The sequence below is a fragment of the Triturus cristatus genome, chromosome 5_2 (assembly GCF_964204655.1).
Source record: "Triturus cristatus chromosome 5_2, aTriCri1.1, whole genome shotgun sequence".
Taxonomy (NCBI): domain Eukaryota; kingdom Metazoa; phylum Chordata; class Amphibia; order Caudata; family Salamandridae; genus Triturus; species Triturus cristatus.
In genome coordinates, this window is record NC_140588.1 from 52,390,111 (window position 1) to 52,407,847 (window position 17,737).

At 38.8% G+C, this 17,737-nt stretch overlaps 1 long non-coding RNA gene across 4 annotated transcripts in view; it reads left to right on the plus strand.

The window, feature by feature from the left end:
- LOC146822647 (uncharacterized) overlaps nucleotides 1-17,737 on the plus strand; it is a 332,500-nt gene that overhangs the window by 246,636 nt on the left and 68,127 nt on the right. For 3 of the 4 annotated variants that reach the window (XR_014961810.1, XR_014961811.1, XR_014961809.1), the window contains one exon: nucleotides 9,437-9,569. The exons of the other annotated variant lie outside the window; for it this stretch is intronic. This is a non-coding gene — a long non-coding RNA (uncharacterized LOC146822647). The remainder of the gene's footprint in view (nucleotides 1-9,436; nucleotides 9,570-17,737) is intronic. 4 annotated transcript variants of the gene reach the window in all.

Genomic DNA, 17,737 nt, shown 5'->3' on the forward strand with positions numbered 1-17,737 from the left:
AAATGAAAACTAACAAAAGAGGAAAGATATTACTTGAAGAACTTAGCTATGTAGAGGCGTTAATTGTAAATGGTAGGATGCCCTCTGACACTACGGCTAAGTTTACACATAATTCCTTTAGGGGTGAATCTATCTTGGACTATGTAATTACGGATTATGATTCATTTTCTTATGTTCAGGACATTGTGATCTCTCAATCTTGTTTGAGCGATCATAATGTGATTAATATAACAGTTTCATTACAAACCCCAGATACTGAATCATGGTCTATAATTAATAAAGGTGTCTCTATTCATTGCAAGTCTGGAAGGTGTTTCTGGGACCCTCCCACTATGAAAGACGTACAAGATATTCTTGCCCAAACCTTACTTGATCTAGATGATTGGCAGGGTAGGGAATTTTCATGTTTTGAAACTCTTAAGGAAACCCTTACCATGAGAGCTAGGAAATTAAGTAAACCGAAAAAGCCATATCTCCCGCCTAGTTTATTATTACCCCTAAATAAGGAAATAAATAAACTCGTAAGGCAACAGTTCATTAATAGAACTAAGGAAAATGAGTATAAGATAGCCTTATTAAGAAGAAGGCGAGCTAGACTTAGAATCAAATTAAAAAGAGAAAAAGAAGATTCTCTCTGGATCAGGTTAAGAGAGGCATCGACCTTTAATAAATCTAGAGAATTCTGGACCCTAATAGGGAAAGGATGTGGGGTAAGAACTTCCCCTATCCCTATCTCTATTGCCGAAAATGTCTGGATATCATTTATATCTAGTTTGTATGCTTCTAATAATGTAGAGGGGGATAGCTGGGATTTAGGCCTAACTAGTCAACCTATTGTAGAGCTCCCATCTGAGAAAATGATCGCTTCGGTGATAAAGAGTATGAGTGCGTCCGGAGCTATGGGCCCGGATGAGCTGCCCATGTCTATAATAAAACAAGACGTTACATCCTGGAGTAGGATTCTCCTTTCAGTATTCCGTGCGTGCTTTTTATTGAGATCAGTCCCTAATTCGTGGAGGGGGAGTATATTGATCCCGATATTCAAAAAAGGAGAGCGGGATAGCCCTGGGAACTATCGTTTAATTGCTCTTTTAGATTCGATAGGGAACATTTTTGCAAAATGTCTATTGATTTTAATCTCCGAATGGATGGAAGCGAATGACATCCTACCTTTGGAACAAACTGGATTTCGTAAAGAGCATGGTACACTTGATAACTTAACAGCATTACAGGTGATTGTCGATAAATATGTACGTGTTCCCGGTGGTGGAATATATGCGGCATTCATTGATTTCTCCACATTGTTTGATAAGGTCGACCGACCAACCCTGTGGAGAAAACTCGCTATTTTAGGGATGCCGTTATATTTGCTCGAACTTGTAAAAGCCCTCCACTCGAACACGTGGTGTAAGGTATTACAAGGTGGAGAAAAAGGTTTGTCTCAATCTATTCCCTCACCTAATGGGCTAAAACAAGGGTGCATATTGGCCCCTATATTGTTTTCTCTCTATACGGCAGACCTCCCATCTTCCATTTCAGTGTGCGGTGGGATAGCCCCGATAATTGGAGGATCTCCTGTATAAATTCTAATGTATGCAGATGATATCCTCATATTAGATTTAACTCCGAAGGGCTTGTCTAATCGCTTATGTGCATTAAATCAATTTGCAGAAGCAAATTTCATGAAGATTAATGCTTCGAAAAGTAAAATCATGTGTATTTTTGGAAAGAAAAAATGTAGGTCTGTAAATTATGGATGGGCCATAGGCGGACATAAGTTAGAGGTGGTAAAAACCTACACCTTTTTGGGTAAAATAATATCGGCAAACTTAAGTGAGAAACCCCATACAGATCATAACTCGCGTAAAGCATTAGCCCGTGGTATGGGATTATGCTCCTTGTACAAGGCTACAGGGAAGAGACACCTTACACTATTTATGGAGGTATTTAGGGCAAAGATCCCTGCAACTTTATTGTATGGGTTAGAATTAGTAGAGTTAAAACACTGGGGATTTTTACATAGAACGGAAGGAAAGATATTAAGAAGAATTACTTCCATTAATACAGCTTGTTCTGTATCCTCATGTAGATTGGAGTTCGGACTCAGAAGTTGTTGGGTACAGGGGCTGATAGCTCTGGTAAGGTGGGTAGCTTGTATAGCTAGAGGTAAAAAGGATTCCTTACGGGAAGCCATAAAAAATGAGCTTCTGGGCAATTTCAATGAGTTTTCCCTGTTAGTAAAAAACTTTAGAGAAGCAGTAATTCTGTTAGAGCTGGATGTAAGTACTCTGTTCCTACTTACTCCCTCCGAACTAAAATCTAAATTAAAAAGTGCATCTTGGGAGCTCAGTTATAAATTGGATATGATTGCCCAACAAGGAAAATCGGAAAGGCAACTTCTTTTAAACACATACACATTAAAGCTGCCACAACAATACCTCATATGGAATATCCCCCACAGAGTCCGTAGGTTATGGTACCTGTTAAGACAAGATTTGCTTCCACTAAATCCACTTTTAGCTAAATGGTATGGTGTATCTCCTATATGTAATCTTTGCCATAATGCTGTACAGGATCGTAATCACGTTCTGTTTATCTGTCCTGTTTTACGCCCATTGCGTTATAAATGGTTGAAACCTATTTGTTTACAACTAGGAATTTTAAATGTAAACACTTTTTTTCATGCACTTTACTGTCCTCCAAATGAAATGTTCTGTTTTAAAGTTTTTAACTTTTTTTAAGGTTTTTTAAATATTTATTGAATGAAATATAGAGAAGTATCTGTCAATTGTCAGACCAGTGTATATGATGTATCTTCTTCTCATCTGTTTGTCTGTGATTTTATTGTAAGTATTGTTGTATAATTGTGTTTTTATTCTATGTGGCCCTCTTTGAGAGCCAAAACATAATAAACTTAAATTGAAAATTATTAGTTTAGTATGCTCTTCCACTTATCTTGTGCCTCACTGATGTCTGGTGTTTTCTCTACCCCTTTCCCCACTTGGAAGTCACCGCCTAGACACCCGCGGGTAGTAGTGCGCTTTAGAAATCCTAATTTCATTTCATTTCAATATGAACTAAGAAGTTTTCCCTATTGCTTTAACCACTTCTACTGAGGAACGGTCTGTGGGCAAATGGAAACTTATGCTTCTCTTCAGAGATTTTTGCCACCTCTGCTCTCTCAATTTCTATCCTCATTTTTCATCCTAGATACCTCTCAATGATGGATTGAATTGGCAGTGAGCTCTTAGCAGGGTGTCCTCAAGCAGTCCACATTCCTTTATTATTGTCCCACTTTTTGTGTACTAGTGCTTTCTGATGGAAACCTCTCATGGGGCACCTCTCCCAAACACAGCTGTGCTAAGAACCAACAGCATACAATAGAAGTGCAAAGATTCTCTCCAACAGAAGTTCAGTCAGGAAAGAAATCCGACTTACATACAAGGGAAAGCATTAGGGCAGGGCCCCTACCTAGGGTGGGATTTTATAAGCAGTCACGAATGTCAAGGGAATGCAGTTGGAGTGATAATTGAAGGCTGAATGCTTCCTTCTCTCCTCTTCAAATAATCTTCATTAGTTAGTTATCCCTGGAGAGATGTTCTATGTAAATCTCTTAAAATAATAGGATTTAATTAGAGTGAGCAACACAATATGATTCAGGATTGAAAGCTGAATGCTTGCTTTACATTGTGTCAAGAAAGTGAAAAGAATCTATGAGTGAGATATGACTTCTGTCGATTGTGACATAATGCATCATCCCAAGGAGAAAAAGCAAAGATTCAGAAAGCTCCAAAGACTGTTGTAAAGACTCATGATCACCTTATGATTCTGTGAGATTTGAAGAAGCATGTTGTGAAAAAAATCTACATCCCTTGATCTCTGATTGTAGAACATTGAGAATATCATCTTGTAAGCTCTATTAAACTCCTTCTGACCTGGATACTAGTATTTGTTGCCACCATAATAACTCCAGGACATGAAGAGCACACCTGGACTCATAAAAAGAGATGGGAACATCAAGCTGCAGCTGCAGTCAAACAGGCAACAACCTGGCATAACAGAAACATACTCCTCGGAGGACGGTCCACCAGTCAACACAAGAACGTTAGTGGCAGTGCCTATTATTCAAGTTCCCGAATTTGACAGATGCCTTTCTGGATGGGGTGAGGAAAACACAGGAGCGCCCACTAAGACACTCAGCCATACAGAAAGTCTCCAAGGAGCTGGATTGCATCTGAAAGCCTCAATAAGAAGTTGAATGTCACATTGTGAAACAAGTGAAGCAAATATGGAGGTTGGATACTAAGGGCCTGATTACCAATCCAATCCAAAAGAGCTTTATTCGACTTATTAGCTCATCAAAGAACACAATGTACATATAAAAGAATTACACATAATTTCCAGATTGAATTCATAAAAGAAAAAATCATTTTAAAATCAATGTACACATTCTAGGATGGATTTATAAAATCTTTTAAGAAACACTATAAACAATATAAAATATTATATAAAAATGAGTTAATTAAAATTTCATGGGTACTCTAAAACAAGCTATCCAGTTGAGTGGAAGGGGAATGGCTACTCAAAAATTGAGATACAGCGAGACAGATGTATTTATTGGGCTATTCTCTCCTTACGGGACCGTGCTCCAATTGCCCATACCCACCCCAAGAATTTCGCCATGGCAACAACTATCACTTCAGATGTGTCGCTTCTTAGGATTCGTTCTGCCTCCTGCGCCCTTCTTGTTCCTAAGAGTTTGCATATTGGGGACAACCAGATGCGCCGTGGAGCTCTGTAGCCGTTGCATTCAAATAGTACATGAGATAAAGATTCATTTCCATACTGGCACACCATGCACAAATCATCACAAGATATCAGTCTCATATCAGTTAGGATGTAGGAATGAATCGGTGGAAAGAACATTCTAGTAGGAGGTTGCAGCTTCCTAGATAGATTTAGGATAGCATTGATTTTCAGAACTCTGGAGCTGCTGGAAATTAGCAGTTTTGTGTAAGTGGGTAAAAATAGTCCTTTAATTAGCTTATTACGTGAGGCAGGGAATTTTATTTTTCTTCTGGCAGTTAATGGTCGCAAAAATGTTTTGGTGTCATGCAGGTTAATACTGGTGTCTAGTGAATTTCCACATGTAGAGTGGCTTCAGAAGAAGCCATCATAGGCACAGGAGGGCCAAGCAGCACTGAGACTTCAAAGCCTGTTTAAGATATTACCGAAACTGCACCATCAATCTAAAGTATGTGGGTTGGTGAAAAATTAGATTGTAACTAATAGCTGCAAATTAGTTGATGTGGCAGATTGGCTCACTTAGAAGTTTAAGGGGAGATCGGAGTCCAAAAAGAAACTAAGAGATTTTACGTGGGAGGAAAGTGTGTAGGATAATTCTTCCATGAAGCTGATTCACAGATCAATGGATGTAAAGATGCCACATTGCTGTAAACTTAAGAAGGCAATTTTTGGAGTTGTGTTTCATAAAATGATTTGCCATCTATTAGCCAGATATGTTGTGTTGGATAGGGATGATTGTATGCACTTTCAGGAGACGTTCACTGTTTCTCACATAAAGCTGAACTGAGAAACATTGGTTTTCTAGCTGCTCCATGTGAGTAAACAGCATGGGATACAAGATGGATTCCTTCTCTATAGACCAAATGCACAATATTTTGAGTGAATATATGTGACCTACTCCTGGAAATAGTTGTAACTTTTGCATACATGACTCACTGTTAATTCACAAAGTAAAAATGATATGTCACTCATCAAAAAGATTAATCTATGTGTGCAGAGATCTACACAAAGCATGCACCACTTTTGCTATCACAAGAGCATAATGTTGAAATCCTATTATGCTTGTAACGCTATCTGTGTAGAATTTATGCAAAGAAGAAAATCCCAGCAAATATGTGTAACGGAGAGACATATGAAAATTCCATATACTTACATTTAAATTTGTGAATTATGGAAGATATTGCACGTTTATGTGCTTTGAGGTTTTGTGAAGCAGGTTCGAGTACGTATTCAAAACAATGACTATGACATTTGCGATAGATATATTTCTTTGCAAATCAGCACGATGTCTCTTCAAGAATGTGATGAATGAGTTCATGCCTTTGATCTATGACTTTAATTGTTGAGTTTTTAGTTCCTGATGCATGACCTCCATCTTCAAAACCTAAATTTGTGTCAGGGGTTCTATAGTTATGTGGTTATCCTCCACAGAAATGGAAAAACAAATATATGCTCATTAGTGATGTTTAACATTATATCTTTATTTCAAAATATCTCAAGCACAAATTTACGCTATGCATCCAAACTTCACAAACAAATATTCAATTAACTATTAGGACAAAAAGACTCACATTGCAAAGTAAATGTATTTAGTGTCTTCCTGCAAGCATCAAGTGCTTTAAGAACCAGCAAGATCCTATTCTTCCAAGTCAGAAAAATATCTGTTGAATACAAGTTACTTAAGAAACAAAGGTTCAGAAAAGAAATCAGTATTAGCTTTAAGTCTTTTAATTGTTTTAATAAAGTTTTCAATATAAACGTAAACTTCTGGAAACAGACTCACTGCCCCATCAAAACCACGGAACCTTAAAGAAAGAACCAAATGTCCAGAGATAATTATGGTGCAAGCAGTCGAATTTTGTCTGTGCCAATCGCTAGTCATCTTCTATGGATAATTTCATACAGACTACCTAAAGCTGGCTGGAAGAATGCTGGAGGTTCGTGAGGGAGTGGTAAGGAACTGCTGGGAGCCATATAGTCCCTAAAACATGCCCACACAGTGTCCTGCAGTTTAAAGAGCAACCTCGTTTTGAACAGCCAACATCACGTTCAAATGCCTCAGATAGCATCAAGGAAACACCTAAACCGTCCCCATTTTCTTTTTAATCTATATCTCATATAAAGGGGTCAATTCCAATGTCATTTGGAAGGGCTCCGAATCGTATTCAGGTTTGCCAAATCCGATTCAGGACCCTTGTTGCCGACCAAATCGTACACACTTCCCAACGACCGGGTACGATGCCTGGAAACCGGTAGGGTTGTCCGAATCGGTTCCGAAAGGCATTCGGACAAGTCACATCTTTCGGAGCCGAATCATACAGCTCTATGGACTCGGTTTCCGAGCTAGCAAGTACGATGACAAATTTGGACAGCCATTCGGATTTGGTTTCTCCAGAACAAATCGTTTGCCGGAATCTGCCTTTGGGGGCCCATAGCAGGCCCCCCTTCACCCAGGGCCTTCCAAATTGGGCCCGTGGGGGTACCCAAGGGACCCCCCTTTCCAATTATGCACATTGTGGCAGGCACCATGGGGTGCCCGCCACATCATGTATGGTTTTACCCGCCCACCCCTTTCTTCAGTGGGAGCCTGTGTTCTCATTTGGAACACAAGCTCACATTGAAAATTAATGGGAGTCCCACCGAATAGTATACAGGAGCATCCGAATACATCCAAATCGCTCAGTCGGACTCACCCAATCCGAGTCACCCGGAAAGTATTCTGGAACCGATTTGTTAGGAATTCTTTCCGAACGAGATCGGAATCAGGCCCAAAGTAGTAAGGAAGAATTCAGCATCATCTACTTGCGAGGACACCACATTCAGCCTCGCATGGTGTCAGAATGCACTCCAATACTGTCAAGTGCTTTTTCACAAGTTGAACTTGTTGGCATTGTTTTGTGGTGGCTTGACCTACTGTAGTCCATGAACTTCAATATTCTTTCACTCTCCAGCTGTGGTTTTCCCCCCTACTAGATGGCATTTTGACCACCTCGTTCTCCCTAGAATTGTTCAAGTTTGAAATAACATTTTCTTTTCCTTGCACTTTTTAAAATCAGGAGTCAATACACTATTCACATGGTCTTCCCAGTTGAAAGGACCTCATCACCTATACAACTTTGGCTCATAAATGTGAAGGATTTTAATCTGGGAATCACAGTACTCCGAACAGGCAGAAGTTAGTGCAGGCATAACTTCTTCAAGGTGTTCCAGCCTGTTTTCCAGGTGTGTCATATAGGTGATAGCACAACTCCTAAAGGCTTGTAAATCCTTCCTTCCAGCAGTGTGTAAATCCACCCAGCATATTCCAGATCAGAGACACTGACAAACATATTCTGTAATTTCGTAATAGTAATTAGAAAATAAGCCCTCTGTTTTAATTGTTCTAAAATTATATGGTTTTGGAAACAAATTTGGGAAAAGATGTTAGCTATATGCTCTGTAACAACACCATTTGAAGAAATGCATGTGTTTCTTAGAGGATCCTCACATGTTTGGGCGGCCGATCTTTTAATTAGAAAATCTGTAAAACATCTTATAGCAATTGCTTGGTAGATCATCGTATCCAAGTAGAAGTACCCTAGTAATGTTTCTTTCATTAAATGGTGTAATGTGAGCTGCTATCATCACAAATTAGACACAGCTTCTTCACCGTGCATGCACATAACTCTCAAAAGAGCAAGATTGTGAAAGCCTTTGACTTCTTTTTTATTTGAGAATACTGTCACTGGCAATTTTGCAGCTGAAGTGTTAAAACCTCCTTACGTAATATGATCAATCATATGTCTAACTGCAGTTTTTACTATTTTATAGATTTATTTCTTAAACTCATAAACATGTTTTATTTGATAATATGCTTATATCTATATTAGATCTTTTTTATGTGAGGCTTTGTTTTTTTATTTCAGTTTCTTTTTTTTTCTTTACGCTCTTGTTAAAACATTAATTCTTCCTACTAGAAATGACTCTCTCATAATACAAAATGTTTATTGAGATACATTTCCATTGTAATGTTACATAGATATTTTGCTATTTTTAAATTATAGGGATTATACTGTTTTACTCCAATCCATTGAATGCTTATAAGTGTTATTGTTTCTCTCTGTTAAACACAAAAAAATCATCTACTCGTCAGTTCTGCCCCTGCTCCTTAAATCATTTTATCTAGTGTTTCCAGACAATAGACAAGTCAATCTTTATTGTTTGGTTAAATAAAAACATTACCTTATATCATTATATAAAATACATAACAATCTAAAAAAGATAAATACACTAAAACCTTATTAAAACAACTTTATCTCTGCTTTTGAGTTTTTTCCGGGAGTGTTTTTCCATATTCTCTCCCAAGTGATGGTGCATATTTAGTTTGAAGTCTCCTATAGAGTTTATTATTAGCAGACAACCAGGCTAAAGCCTGTGAAGTTGTTTAAACGTTTAATAGAGGCTCCCTATCTGGCTCGATCGTAAAGGGCACATAGAGTAGCGGTGGCATGTGTTCTATAATTGCTTTTTCAAAATAAAGTGCTATTTCCATCAGGATGAATTTTCAGCAAGCATATTTTTTGCTTTTGAGAATATGTTTAGTTTGGTATTTTCTCCATTTAAACATTAAATTAATAATTCCTATCAATAGGTGCGGATTCCCATTTGATTAAAAGGAGATGGAAGTAGGGATCTTCATTCTTCTGCTAACCCGAAGCATGCACACATGATGAGCAGGATTTTTTCAACCTTGTATTTGCACAGCCTGCAGTTGCTTTTAACAGGTAGTGTGATCTGAGGTTGGGGGGTTTGAGTCATATGTTTGAAACCACCTAAGCCTGATGCCATCACTGTATTTTAGATATTTTAAATAGAGCTTGCAAATGTAGCTGTGTCAAGTTTTTGTTCCCCAGTCTTGATTGGTCATCCAAACGTGTGAAAATTTGCAGAGAAGTCATTTTTGTCTTGGAGATGTGACAAACTTTTCGAGCTCTTGTTTAGTGATTGATTGAATACAGAAAGATTTACAAGCATTTCCTAGTCCTCATTGATGTTTAGCTCATCTAGTACTTTTTTTGAGATAAGATCTTAGGCTCTTTCTTTCTTTTGCGTTTATTATTTCCATGTACACAAGGCCGTCCAATGTTTGGTCGTGTGATGCTCTATTGTGTGCATGTTTTAAAAGTGTCTGCTTGAAGCGCTCTTTTGTGTTTTACCAGACCAAACTCTTATCCTATTTGGCATTTGGCTTTGTGATGCATTTTTGGGTAAGGGAAAAAGTTGTCTGTACATTTTGCAGATTCTTCTATAAGTAGGCAGCTTCGATACCCAATAGTGCCTCACACCCATTTGTAATTGTTGGAAGGATTTGGGAACTTATAACTCTTAACATAGAATCTAATGATGGGCCCCAAAGATTCTTAAGCAAGATTGCAAATGCCATCCCTAGAGAGTGGGCTCTTGACTGTCTAAGCAAACAGTGCATAGAAACATTTCCATGATTATCAAACATTCTCTCTAAATATATACTCTAATTCAATGGAAATTAGTTTCTTGTTCATGGTTGAAGAATCTGACAATTTTTTTAACGATTTTTCCAAAAAACTTCTACCTTTGTTTTCCTCAAGTTTATGTACATTTTATTTATGATTGTGTACTGTGATTCTTTGTAAATCAGTTGGTATTTTGCTAAGCAGAACTAAGCCATCAACATATAATAGGCTTGATAACTGCTTTCCTCCCATTTTTGAAGTCTGAATGTATGTATCATTTAGTGCTGTTGGTAGATCTGCTATATAAAAGTTGACCAGGAGAAGTGCCAATACACAACTCTGCATGATGTAGTTCATAATGCAAATCTTGGCTGAAATTGTGTGATTATCTCCAATCTTGACCCTCATCCATGTGTCTGTGTAAAGTAATTGTATGACTTTTTATAGGTTTGCCGGAATGCCCCAGTGGGCCGGTTTTGTCCATAGTGCTGTTCTAGGACTTTATCAAATGCTGGTTGAAGTGCATGAAGCAAGTATAAAACATTGCATCACTACAAATGGCCTTCTTAATAAGAGTAGATAAAGCTAATAAGTTAGTTATAGGACTGAAACCTGTTTGATCTATTGGAATCATGTTGCTTGCAAGAGCACAGGCTTCTAGGTCTTATAGTAATAACCTGGCAAAATACTGAGGGCCTCATTTATGAGGAACTGGCGAAGGGCAGAGCCACAAGCATTCTTGCTGTGCTGCCCTACGCCAATTTGAAAGGGCAGGAATGCACTCTATTTATAAAATAGGGTGCATTCCTGTCCTTTCCCCCTGTGCTGGTGCACAGTTTGCTGCCTAGCACCAACGTAAGCACCCTTGCACCATGGTCCTTGGGTTCCTCCATTGCTGTCAGGATTGCTTTTTGTGCCGGAAGCGGTACCTTCCTCCACAATAACAATTCCTCTTTCCATGTGTGCTGCTGAATGAGGAAGAAACAAGGAAAAAAAATGATTTCTCCTTGTTACGACTGCTCTGAAGAAGCGTAAGGTTTTGGCACTGCCCGACGTTTATATGATTAAGTAAATCTGCGGCAGCATCAAAATCAATTGGTGTTGCATGGGAACACCCACTGCAACACCCATTAAATTCCTTCTCGGCGCAGAGTAAGGCAATGCAGCAAATTGTGCTGCTTTGTCTTACTCCATATCTATGAGGCCATGCAAAGCCATGCAGGGGGTCTTCGCGTCACCTCATAGATATGATTGAGAGGCTTGCGTCTCTGGAGCGTAAAAAAATAGCCCCTTAGCTACTATGTCCAATAGGGTGATCATTCTATAATTCTCCTGGTTAGATGCGTCTCCCTATTGTAGATCGGATGTATGATCAGTCCTCTCAATAGTGTAGGATTTCTGTAATTTGTAAACTGTAATTGTATACTTGAATAATTTAAGTGACTGGAAATTTCGGTTTGCTCTAAATAGTGCTTGGTATGAGGTATTTTTGGTCCTGCGGTTCCATCAGAGTGACTTATCTAAATGATTCTTGAAGTTGGACAGTATCATACATTAATGAGTTTTTTTTCTTCAAGCAATTTATTCTCTTTGACTTCTCTGTCAAAGTTTCACTTGGAGCCTTGCACTGTTGTATGGCTTTCAATATTTTGGGTATCTTTTCCAGACTTAAACTCCGCTACAGAATTAATTTTACTTGTATTTGTTGCAATGTTATAATGTGTGGCAAAGTGGCTTATCCATTGTGTTAATTAGTGATGTGCAGGATTATGGGCGCTGAACCCCCACTAATCAAGTGAAACCCAATATTCTCAGACACCCCATGTTTTACCTTGACAGCTCAGTGCCTATACTGTAGTTGATCTAGCAGTCAGGGATACCACCTCTTACTCAAATTAGCAGAGTAATAAACATAATACCAAATAGTGACTGGGAATAATCAATAGGCGATTACTAGAACAGAAATCATTTTAAGATTTAGCCCAGGAAATCTCATAGGACATTTTGAAAATATAATGAGAAATGTCATAGACTCAGATACAGGAAAAAAAAATTGTGATCAGAAACATTATTCATAGTAAGTAGCTATTCCCTAAGTTTACGTGTCATTTCATAAAGAGCTCTGAGCATTCTATACGAAGAAAATCTCTGTAAAATTGGACAGAGTTTCACGAGTAAAATGAGAAGTTGTCACCAATCCATAAAATCAAAGTTTTTTATACACATTTTTTTCATAAGAAATTAGCAAACTTCAAATTGAGCATGGCATGACCATGGTTACTTCACTTTGGGCGAATCAGAATAAACAGTAACACAAAATATAATTTTAGCACTAACCCATTTTTTATTTCTTACAGTAAAGTAAATCTTCCCCTCGCTCCCTTAGAAACGGTAGTTCGGAGATGCAGTAATACAATGCGAAACATTTCTAGACAATTGCCCATTCAAACGAATGCCTTCATCGGAATTTCCAGATGGAGTCCTTCAAAATGAGACATTGGGAACATGAAAAAAGTTTCATTTCAAATACACACTTTCTAACTAGTTTTTGAATTAACTTCACACCTGCCATGTCCAGGGAAAGTAGAGAAAGTTTGCAGCTGCTCTCTGATTGGGAAGGGGAATGAGCAGGCATTGAGCAGAAACAAACATGAAGACAGTAAACAGATTCCATTTCTAATACAATGGTGTCTCACTCGAAAATATTGCATGAATAAATTCGATTTTGAAGACACCGCTGAAATACTTTAACTTTTCGTTCAATGAATATCTTATCATTTCATCTAGTACGACTACATATAGCTTCAAAACCGGAAATTTGTACAAATAATTTGTCACACAGATTTTGCACATTTAAAAAACTTCTATAGTATATTGGCCCAAAATTGATCTTGATGACGTGTTTTGCTGCGTACAGCAACTTTTCATATCTCTCTCTTAGGTCTTGTACTTTCTTATATTGTGACGTCTTTGTCGGCATCCTGTACAATGATCTCAATTCTCATTTTATCTTCCAGTTTTAGAGTCTTTGTAACCCACATGTCCCTTATTCTAGAAGGTCCCATAATTGTGCCCCTTTTTGTTTCTGTGGAGATAAATTTCCAGGTGAGATTCTGAGTGAAATGTTCCTAATCTGTTACATCATTTTCTTTCTCTGGCTGCAATGCACCTAGATGCCCAGCACTATGTGTGAATTGTTTGGGGATATGACACTTTCTTTTTAGCCATCCCAGGGTGTCATTTTGTGGTTGTGCAATCAGATGTCATGCTTCTTTATGACAAGCATTCACAGCTAATGTAAATGTTAGTGGAAAGTAAATATTATGTAAAGTAAGACTCTGGCTTAGCTCTAGAAAGTTTACTTTTACACCTACGGGTATCATGAGGTCAATATACCAGATATTGAATGTGAGAAAACAGGTTGTTTTAGCCCCACACAATCCCACTGAATATACAGATGAAGTGATGTCTTTAATTTTAGGTTACTAACCTTGCTTAAACAGGAATCCAGGGGCGCAGTGGTAATTGAGAAGCCCAAGTTCATTGATTACGATATCCCAAACAAGATCTGCACTAAGAAAAAGACACTTTAACTAAAAAGTTTTTATTTCAACAATCACATCCTCTTGCTTAGCACATCTAAAATACCCACACAGAATCTTATTAGAACAGCACAAAGGCTCATCACCCACTTCCTTTTTCAACCCAGAAAGAACACCTGCAAACTTGCTCACTAGAGACCTTTTTTGATGGAGATAGTTTTGCAAATTATTCAATATACAGTGGAGTGATGGAGCGGACTCACAAGAAATTGAAGATAACCTGGACCTTGCTTGAAGCCTGTGGTCAAGACTGTAAGAGCCAGCCACAGTTACGAAACTTCATAAATCAGAACACTTCAAGTGTTGGTTGTAGGACATGCTCACACAGTTTGACCGAGCGCCTAAACCACACACCCCACAAGGGAGTAGCTTGAAGGTATGACCACCAATGTTTCCAGTTATGTTTTTAGTGAAAAACAAGTGATTCCACCAATAAAGCATACAAGAGGAAGCCAGTTATGGGCATGCAAGATGCTTCCCCTCACCTAAAACTAAATAGTTCTATTGACCTCGGAGATAGAACCACTTGTTAGTTGCTCTACAATTCTGGAAAAAAGAGCACATTAAAGAAAGCTACATAGACTGACATCTGCAACCAATTATGTGCCAAACACAGATGTAAGGAGGCACAACTGAAGTACTTTACTATGAGATAGGATTGTCTGTGGGAAAGCAACTTGGAACAAATTGTAAGGAAGGCAAAGTCTGGCACCAGTCAGAAAGATAAGCACATTCAAGGATTTCTACTACGTCTTTATTGTTATGGAAAAAGTTTCATCTAGGAGGTGAAAGGTTGTAAATTGTAGAGGTTTGGCAAAAGACTAGGCCACAACTTCTCGCAACTCTGTCATCCCCAGCACAGGTCCATTAGACTTCAAAATGCTCTGCGTTTCCTAATTTCTGTTTGTAAGGAAAATTGGAGCCATTACATTTAAGATTATGGTTTTTTCTGACTCTTTTCAGGTGATTGTCAATATAGCATGTGGCACTGTATTTCCTTCTTGAGCTTTAGGTTGCTCTTTTCATACAAAAATGGAATAAGGCTAAGTACTGGTATCATTGATCTGGGAATGTGGGTAGACATACTAAAGATCCTTGCAGCATGGCCTTCTCAAATAGGGCAATGCAACTGCTTCCAATGGTTTCCAGTTTTTTTTGGCAAAGAATATTTTATTGGGTTACCATCTACATATGGCAATGTGCCACTGGCCTTTGTGTGCCCCACTGGCCTTGATTTGAATACATAAAAAGGGTGTGCTGTGACAAATTGTCTCTTTAACTGAACAGTTTTAGCTGCATTATTTGTGCACTACCTGGATAGGCGTATGAAAATGCCATTGCCAGCCATCTGGTTATTAGTGGGAAGAGCAATATCAGCCATCAACTCCTTATCAACTGGTTATTCGAGATAGGTGTCAGAGGTACTGCTCTTAAGCTCCTCAGTTCATTTCTCGCTGACAGAACGCAGTACGTGGATTGTAACGGTCACAGACCTACTTCTTTCACCCTTCCCTGCGGTGTACCGCAGGGGTCATCACTGAGTCCCACCCTTTTTAATCTGTACATTGCACCTCTGGCTTCATTGATCAAAGGCCTTGGTTTCTCTGCTGTCTCCTATGCTGAAGACACCCAAATTGTAGTGTCATTCACAGAGAATGCTGATAACACAGCTAAATACTCCCACAACTGTCTGCTGCAGATTGGGAGTAGGATGTCTAACAACTGTTTGAAGTTGTACTCCCCACTCCCATGCTAAAGGTGAAAAATTTGGGAGTTCAGTTTGATGAAAAACTCTCCTTTGTGGGTCACGCCAATGCCATCACCTTGTCTTGTTTTTTCATTTTCAAATCTCTTAGGAAGATCCTCCCTTTTATCCCTCTGGACCTACATAAAACAGTGATTACCACAGTAGTCTTTTATAAAATCAACTACTGCAATGGGCTCTTCTTGACTGCCCATAAGAAAGCCTTGGACAAATTACAAATGGTCCAGAATGCGGCTGCCAGGCTGCTTTTAGGAAACCCAAAACATCAGTCGATGTCCAAGTCTCTCCCCTTATTCCACTGGCTACCGGTCTAAAAAAGGGTTATGTTCGAAACCCTGTCCATAGCCTTCAAAGCCCTCCGTTCTGAGGGACCAGTTTCTATTAGGCAACTCTTCCATCGTTATATCCCTGCCAGAAACCTAAGATCTGCCTCCCAGGCTAATCTGGTTGTTCCCAAGTGTAAAAGAGCTACTTGGGGAGGCAAGAGTTTTGCAGTCGCGACTGCCAAACTCTGGAATACCATGCTGCTTACTCTCAAAACCTCGAAAATAATCTGCTTACCTTTTGCAAAGCGCTTAAAACCTGGCTTTTTACTTATAGTTTAGTATGCTCTTCCACTTATCTTGTGCCTCACTGATGTCTGGTGTTTTCTCTACCCCTTTCCCCACTTGGAAGTCACCGCCTAGACACCCGCGGGTAGTAGTGCGCTTTAGAAATCCTAATTTCATTTCATTTCAATATGAACTAAGAAGTTTTCCCTATTGCTTTAACCACTTCTACTGAGGAACGGTCTGTGGGCAAATGGAAACTTATGCTTCTCTTCAGAGATTTTTGCCACCTCTGCTCTCTCAATTTCTATCCTCATTTTTCATCCTAGATACCTCTCAATGATGGATTGAGTTGGCAGTGAGCTCTTAGCAGGGTGTCCTCAAGCAGTCCACATTCCTTTATTATTGTCCCACTTTTTGTGTACTAGTGCTTTCTGATGGAAACCTCTCATGGGGCACCTCTCCCAAACACAGCTGTGCTAAGAACCAACAGCATACAATAGAAGTGCAAAGATTCTCTCCAACAGAAGTTCAGTCAGGAAAGAAATCCGACTTCCATACAAGGGAAAGCATTAGGGCAGGGCCCCTACCTAGGGTGGGATTTTATAAGCAGTCACGAATGTCAAAGGAATGCAGTTGGAGTGATAATTGAAGGCTGAATGCTTCCTTCTCTCCTCTTCAAATAATCTTCATTAGTTAGTTATCCCTGGAGAGATGTTCTATGTAAATCTCTTTAAATAATAGGATTTAATTAGAGTGAGCAACACAATATGATTCAGGATTGAAAGCTGAATGCTTGCTTTACATTGTGTCAAGAAAGTGAAAAGAATCTATGAGTGAGATATGACTTCTGTCGATTGTGACATAATGCATCATCCCAAGGAGAAAAAGCAAAGATTCAGAAAGCTCCAAAGACTGTTGTAAAGACTCATGCTCACCTTATGATTCTGTGAGATTTGAAGAAGCATGTTGTGAAAAAAATCTACATCCCTTGATCTCTGATTGTAGAACATTGAGAATATCATCTTGTAAGCTCTATTAAACTCCTTCTGACCTGGATACTAGTATTTGTTGCCACCATAATAACTCCAGGACATGAAGAGCACACCTGGACTCATAAAAAGAGATGGGAACATCAAGCTGCAGCTGCAGTCAAACAGGCAACAACCTGGCATAACAGAAACATACTCCTCGGAGGACGGTCCACCAGTCAACACAAGAACGTTACTGGCAGTGCCTATTATTCAAGTTCCCGAATTTGACAGATGCCTTTCTGGATGGGGTGAGGAAAACACAGGAGCGCCCACTAAGACACTCAGCCATACAGAAAGTCTCCAAGGAGCTGGATTGCATCTGAAAGCCTCAATAAGAAGTTGAATGTCACATTGTGAAACAAGTGAAGCAAATATGGAGGTTGGATACTAAGGGCCTGATTACCAATCCAATCCAAAAGAGCTTTATTCGACTTATTAGCTCATCAAAGCACACAATGTACATATAAAAGAATTACACATAATTTCCAGATTGAATTCATAAAAGAAAAAA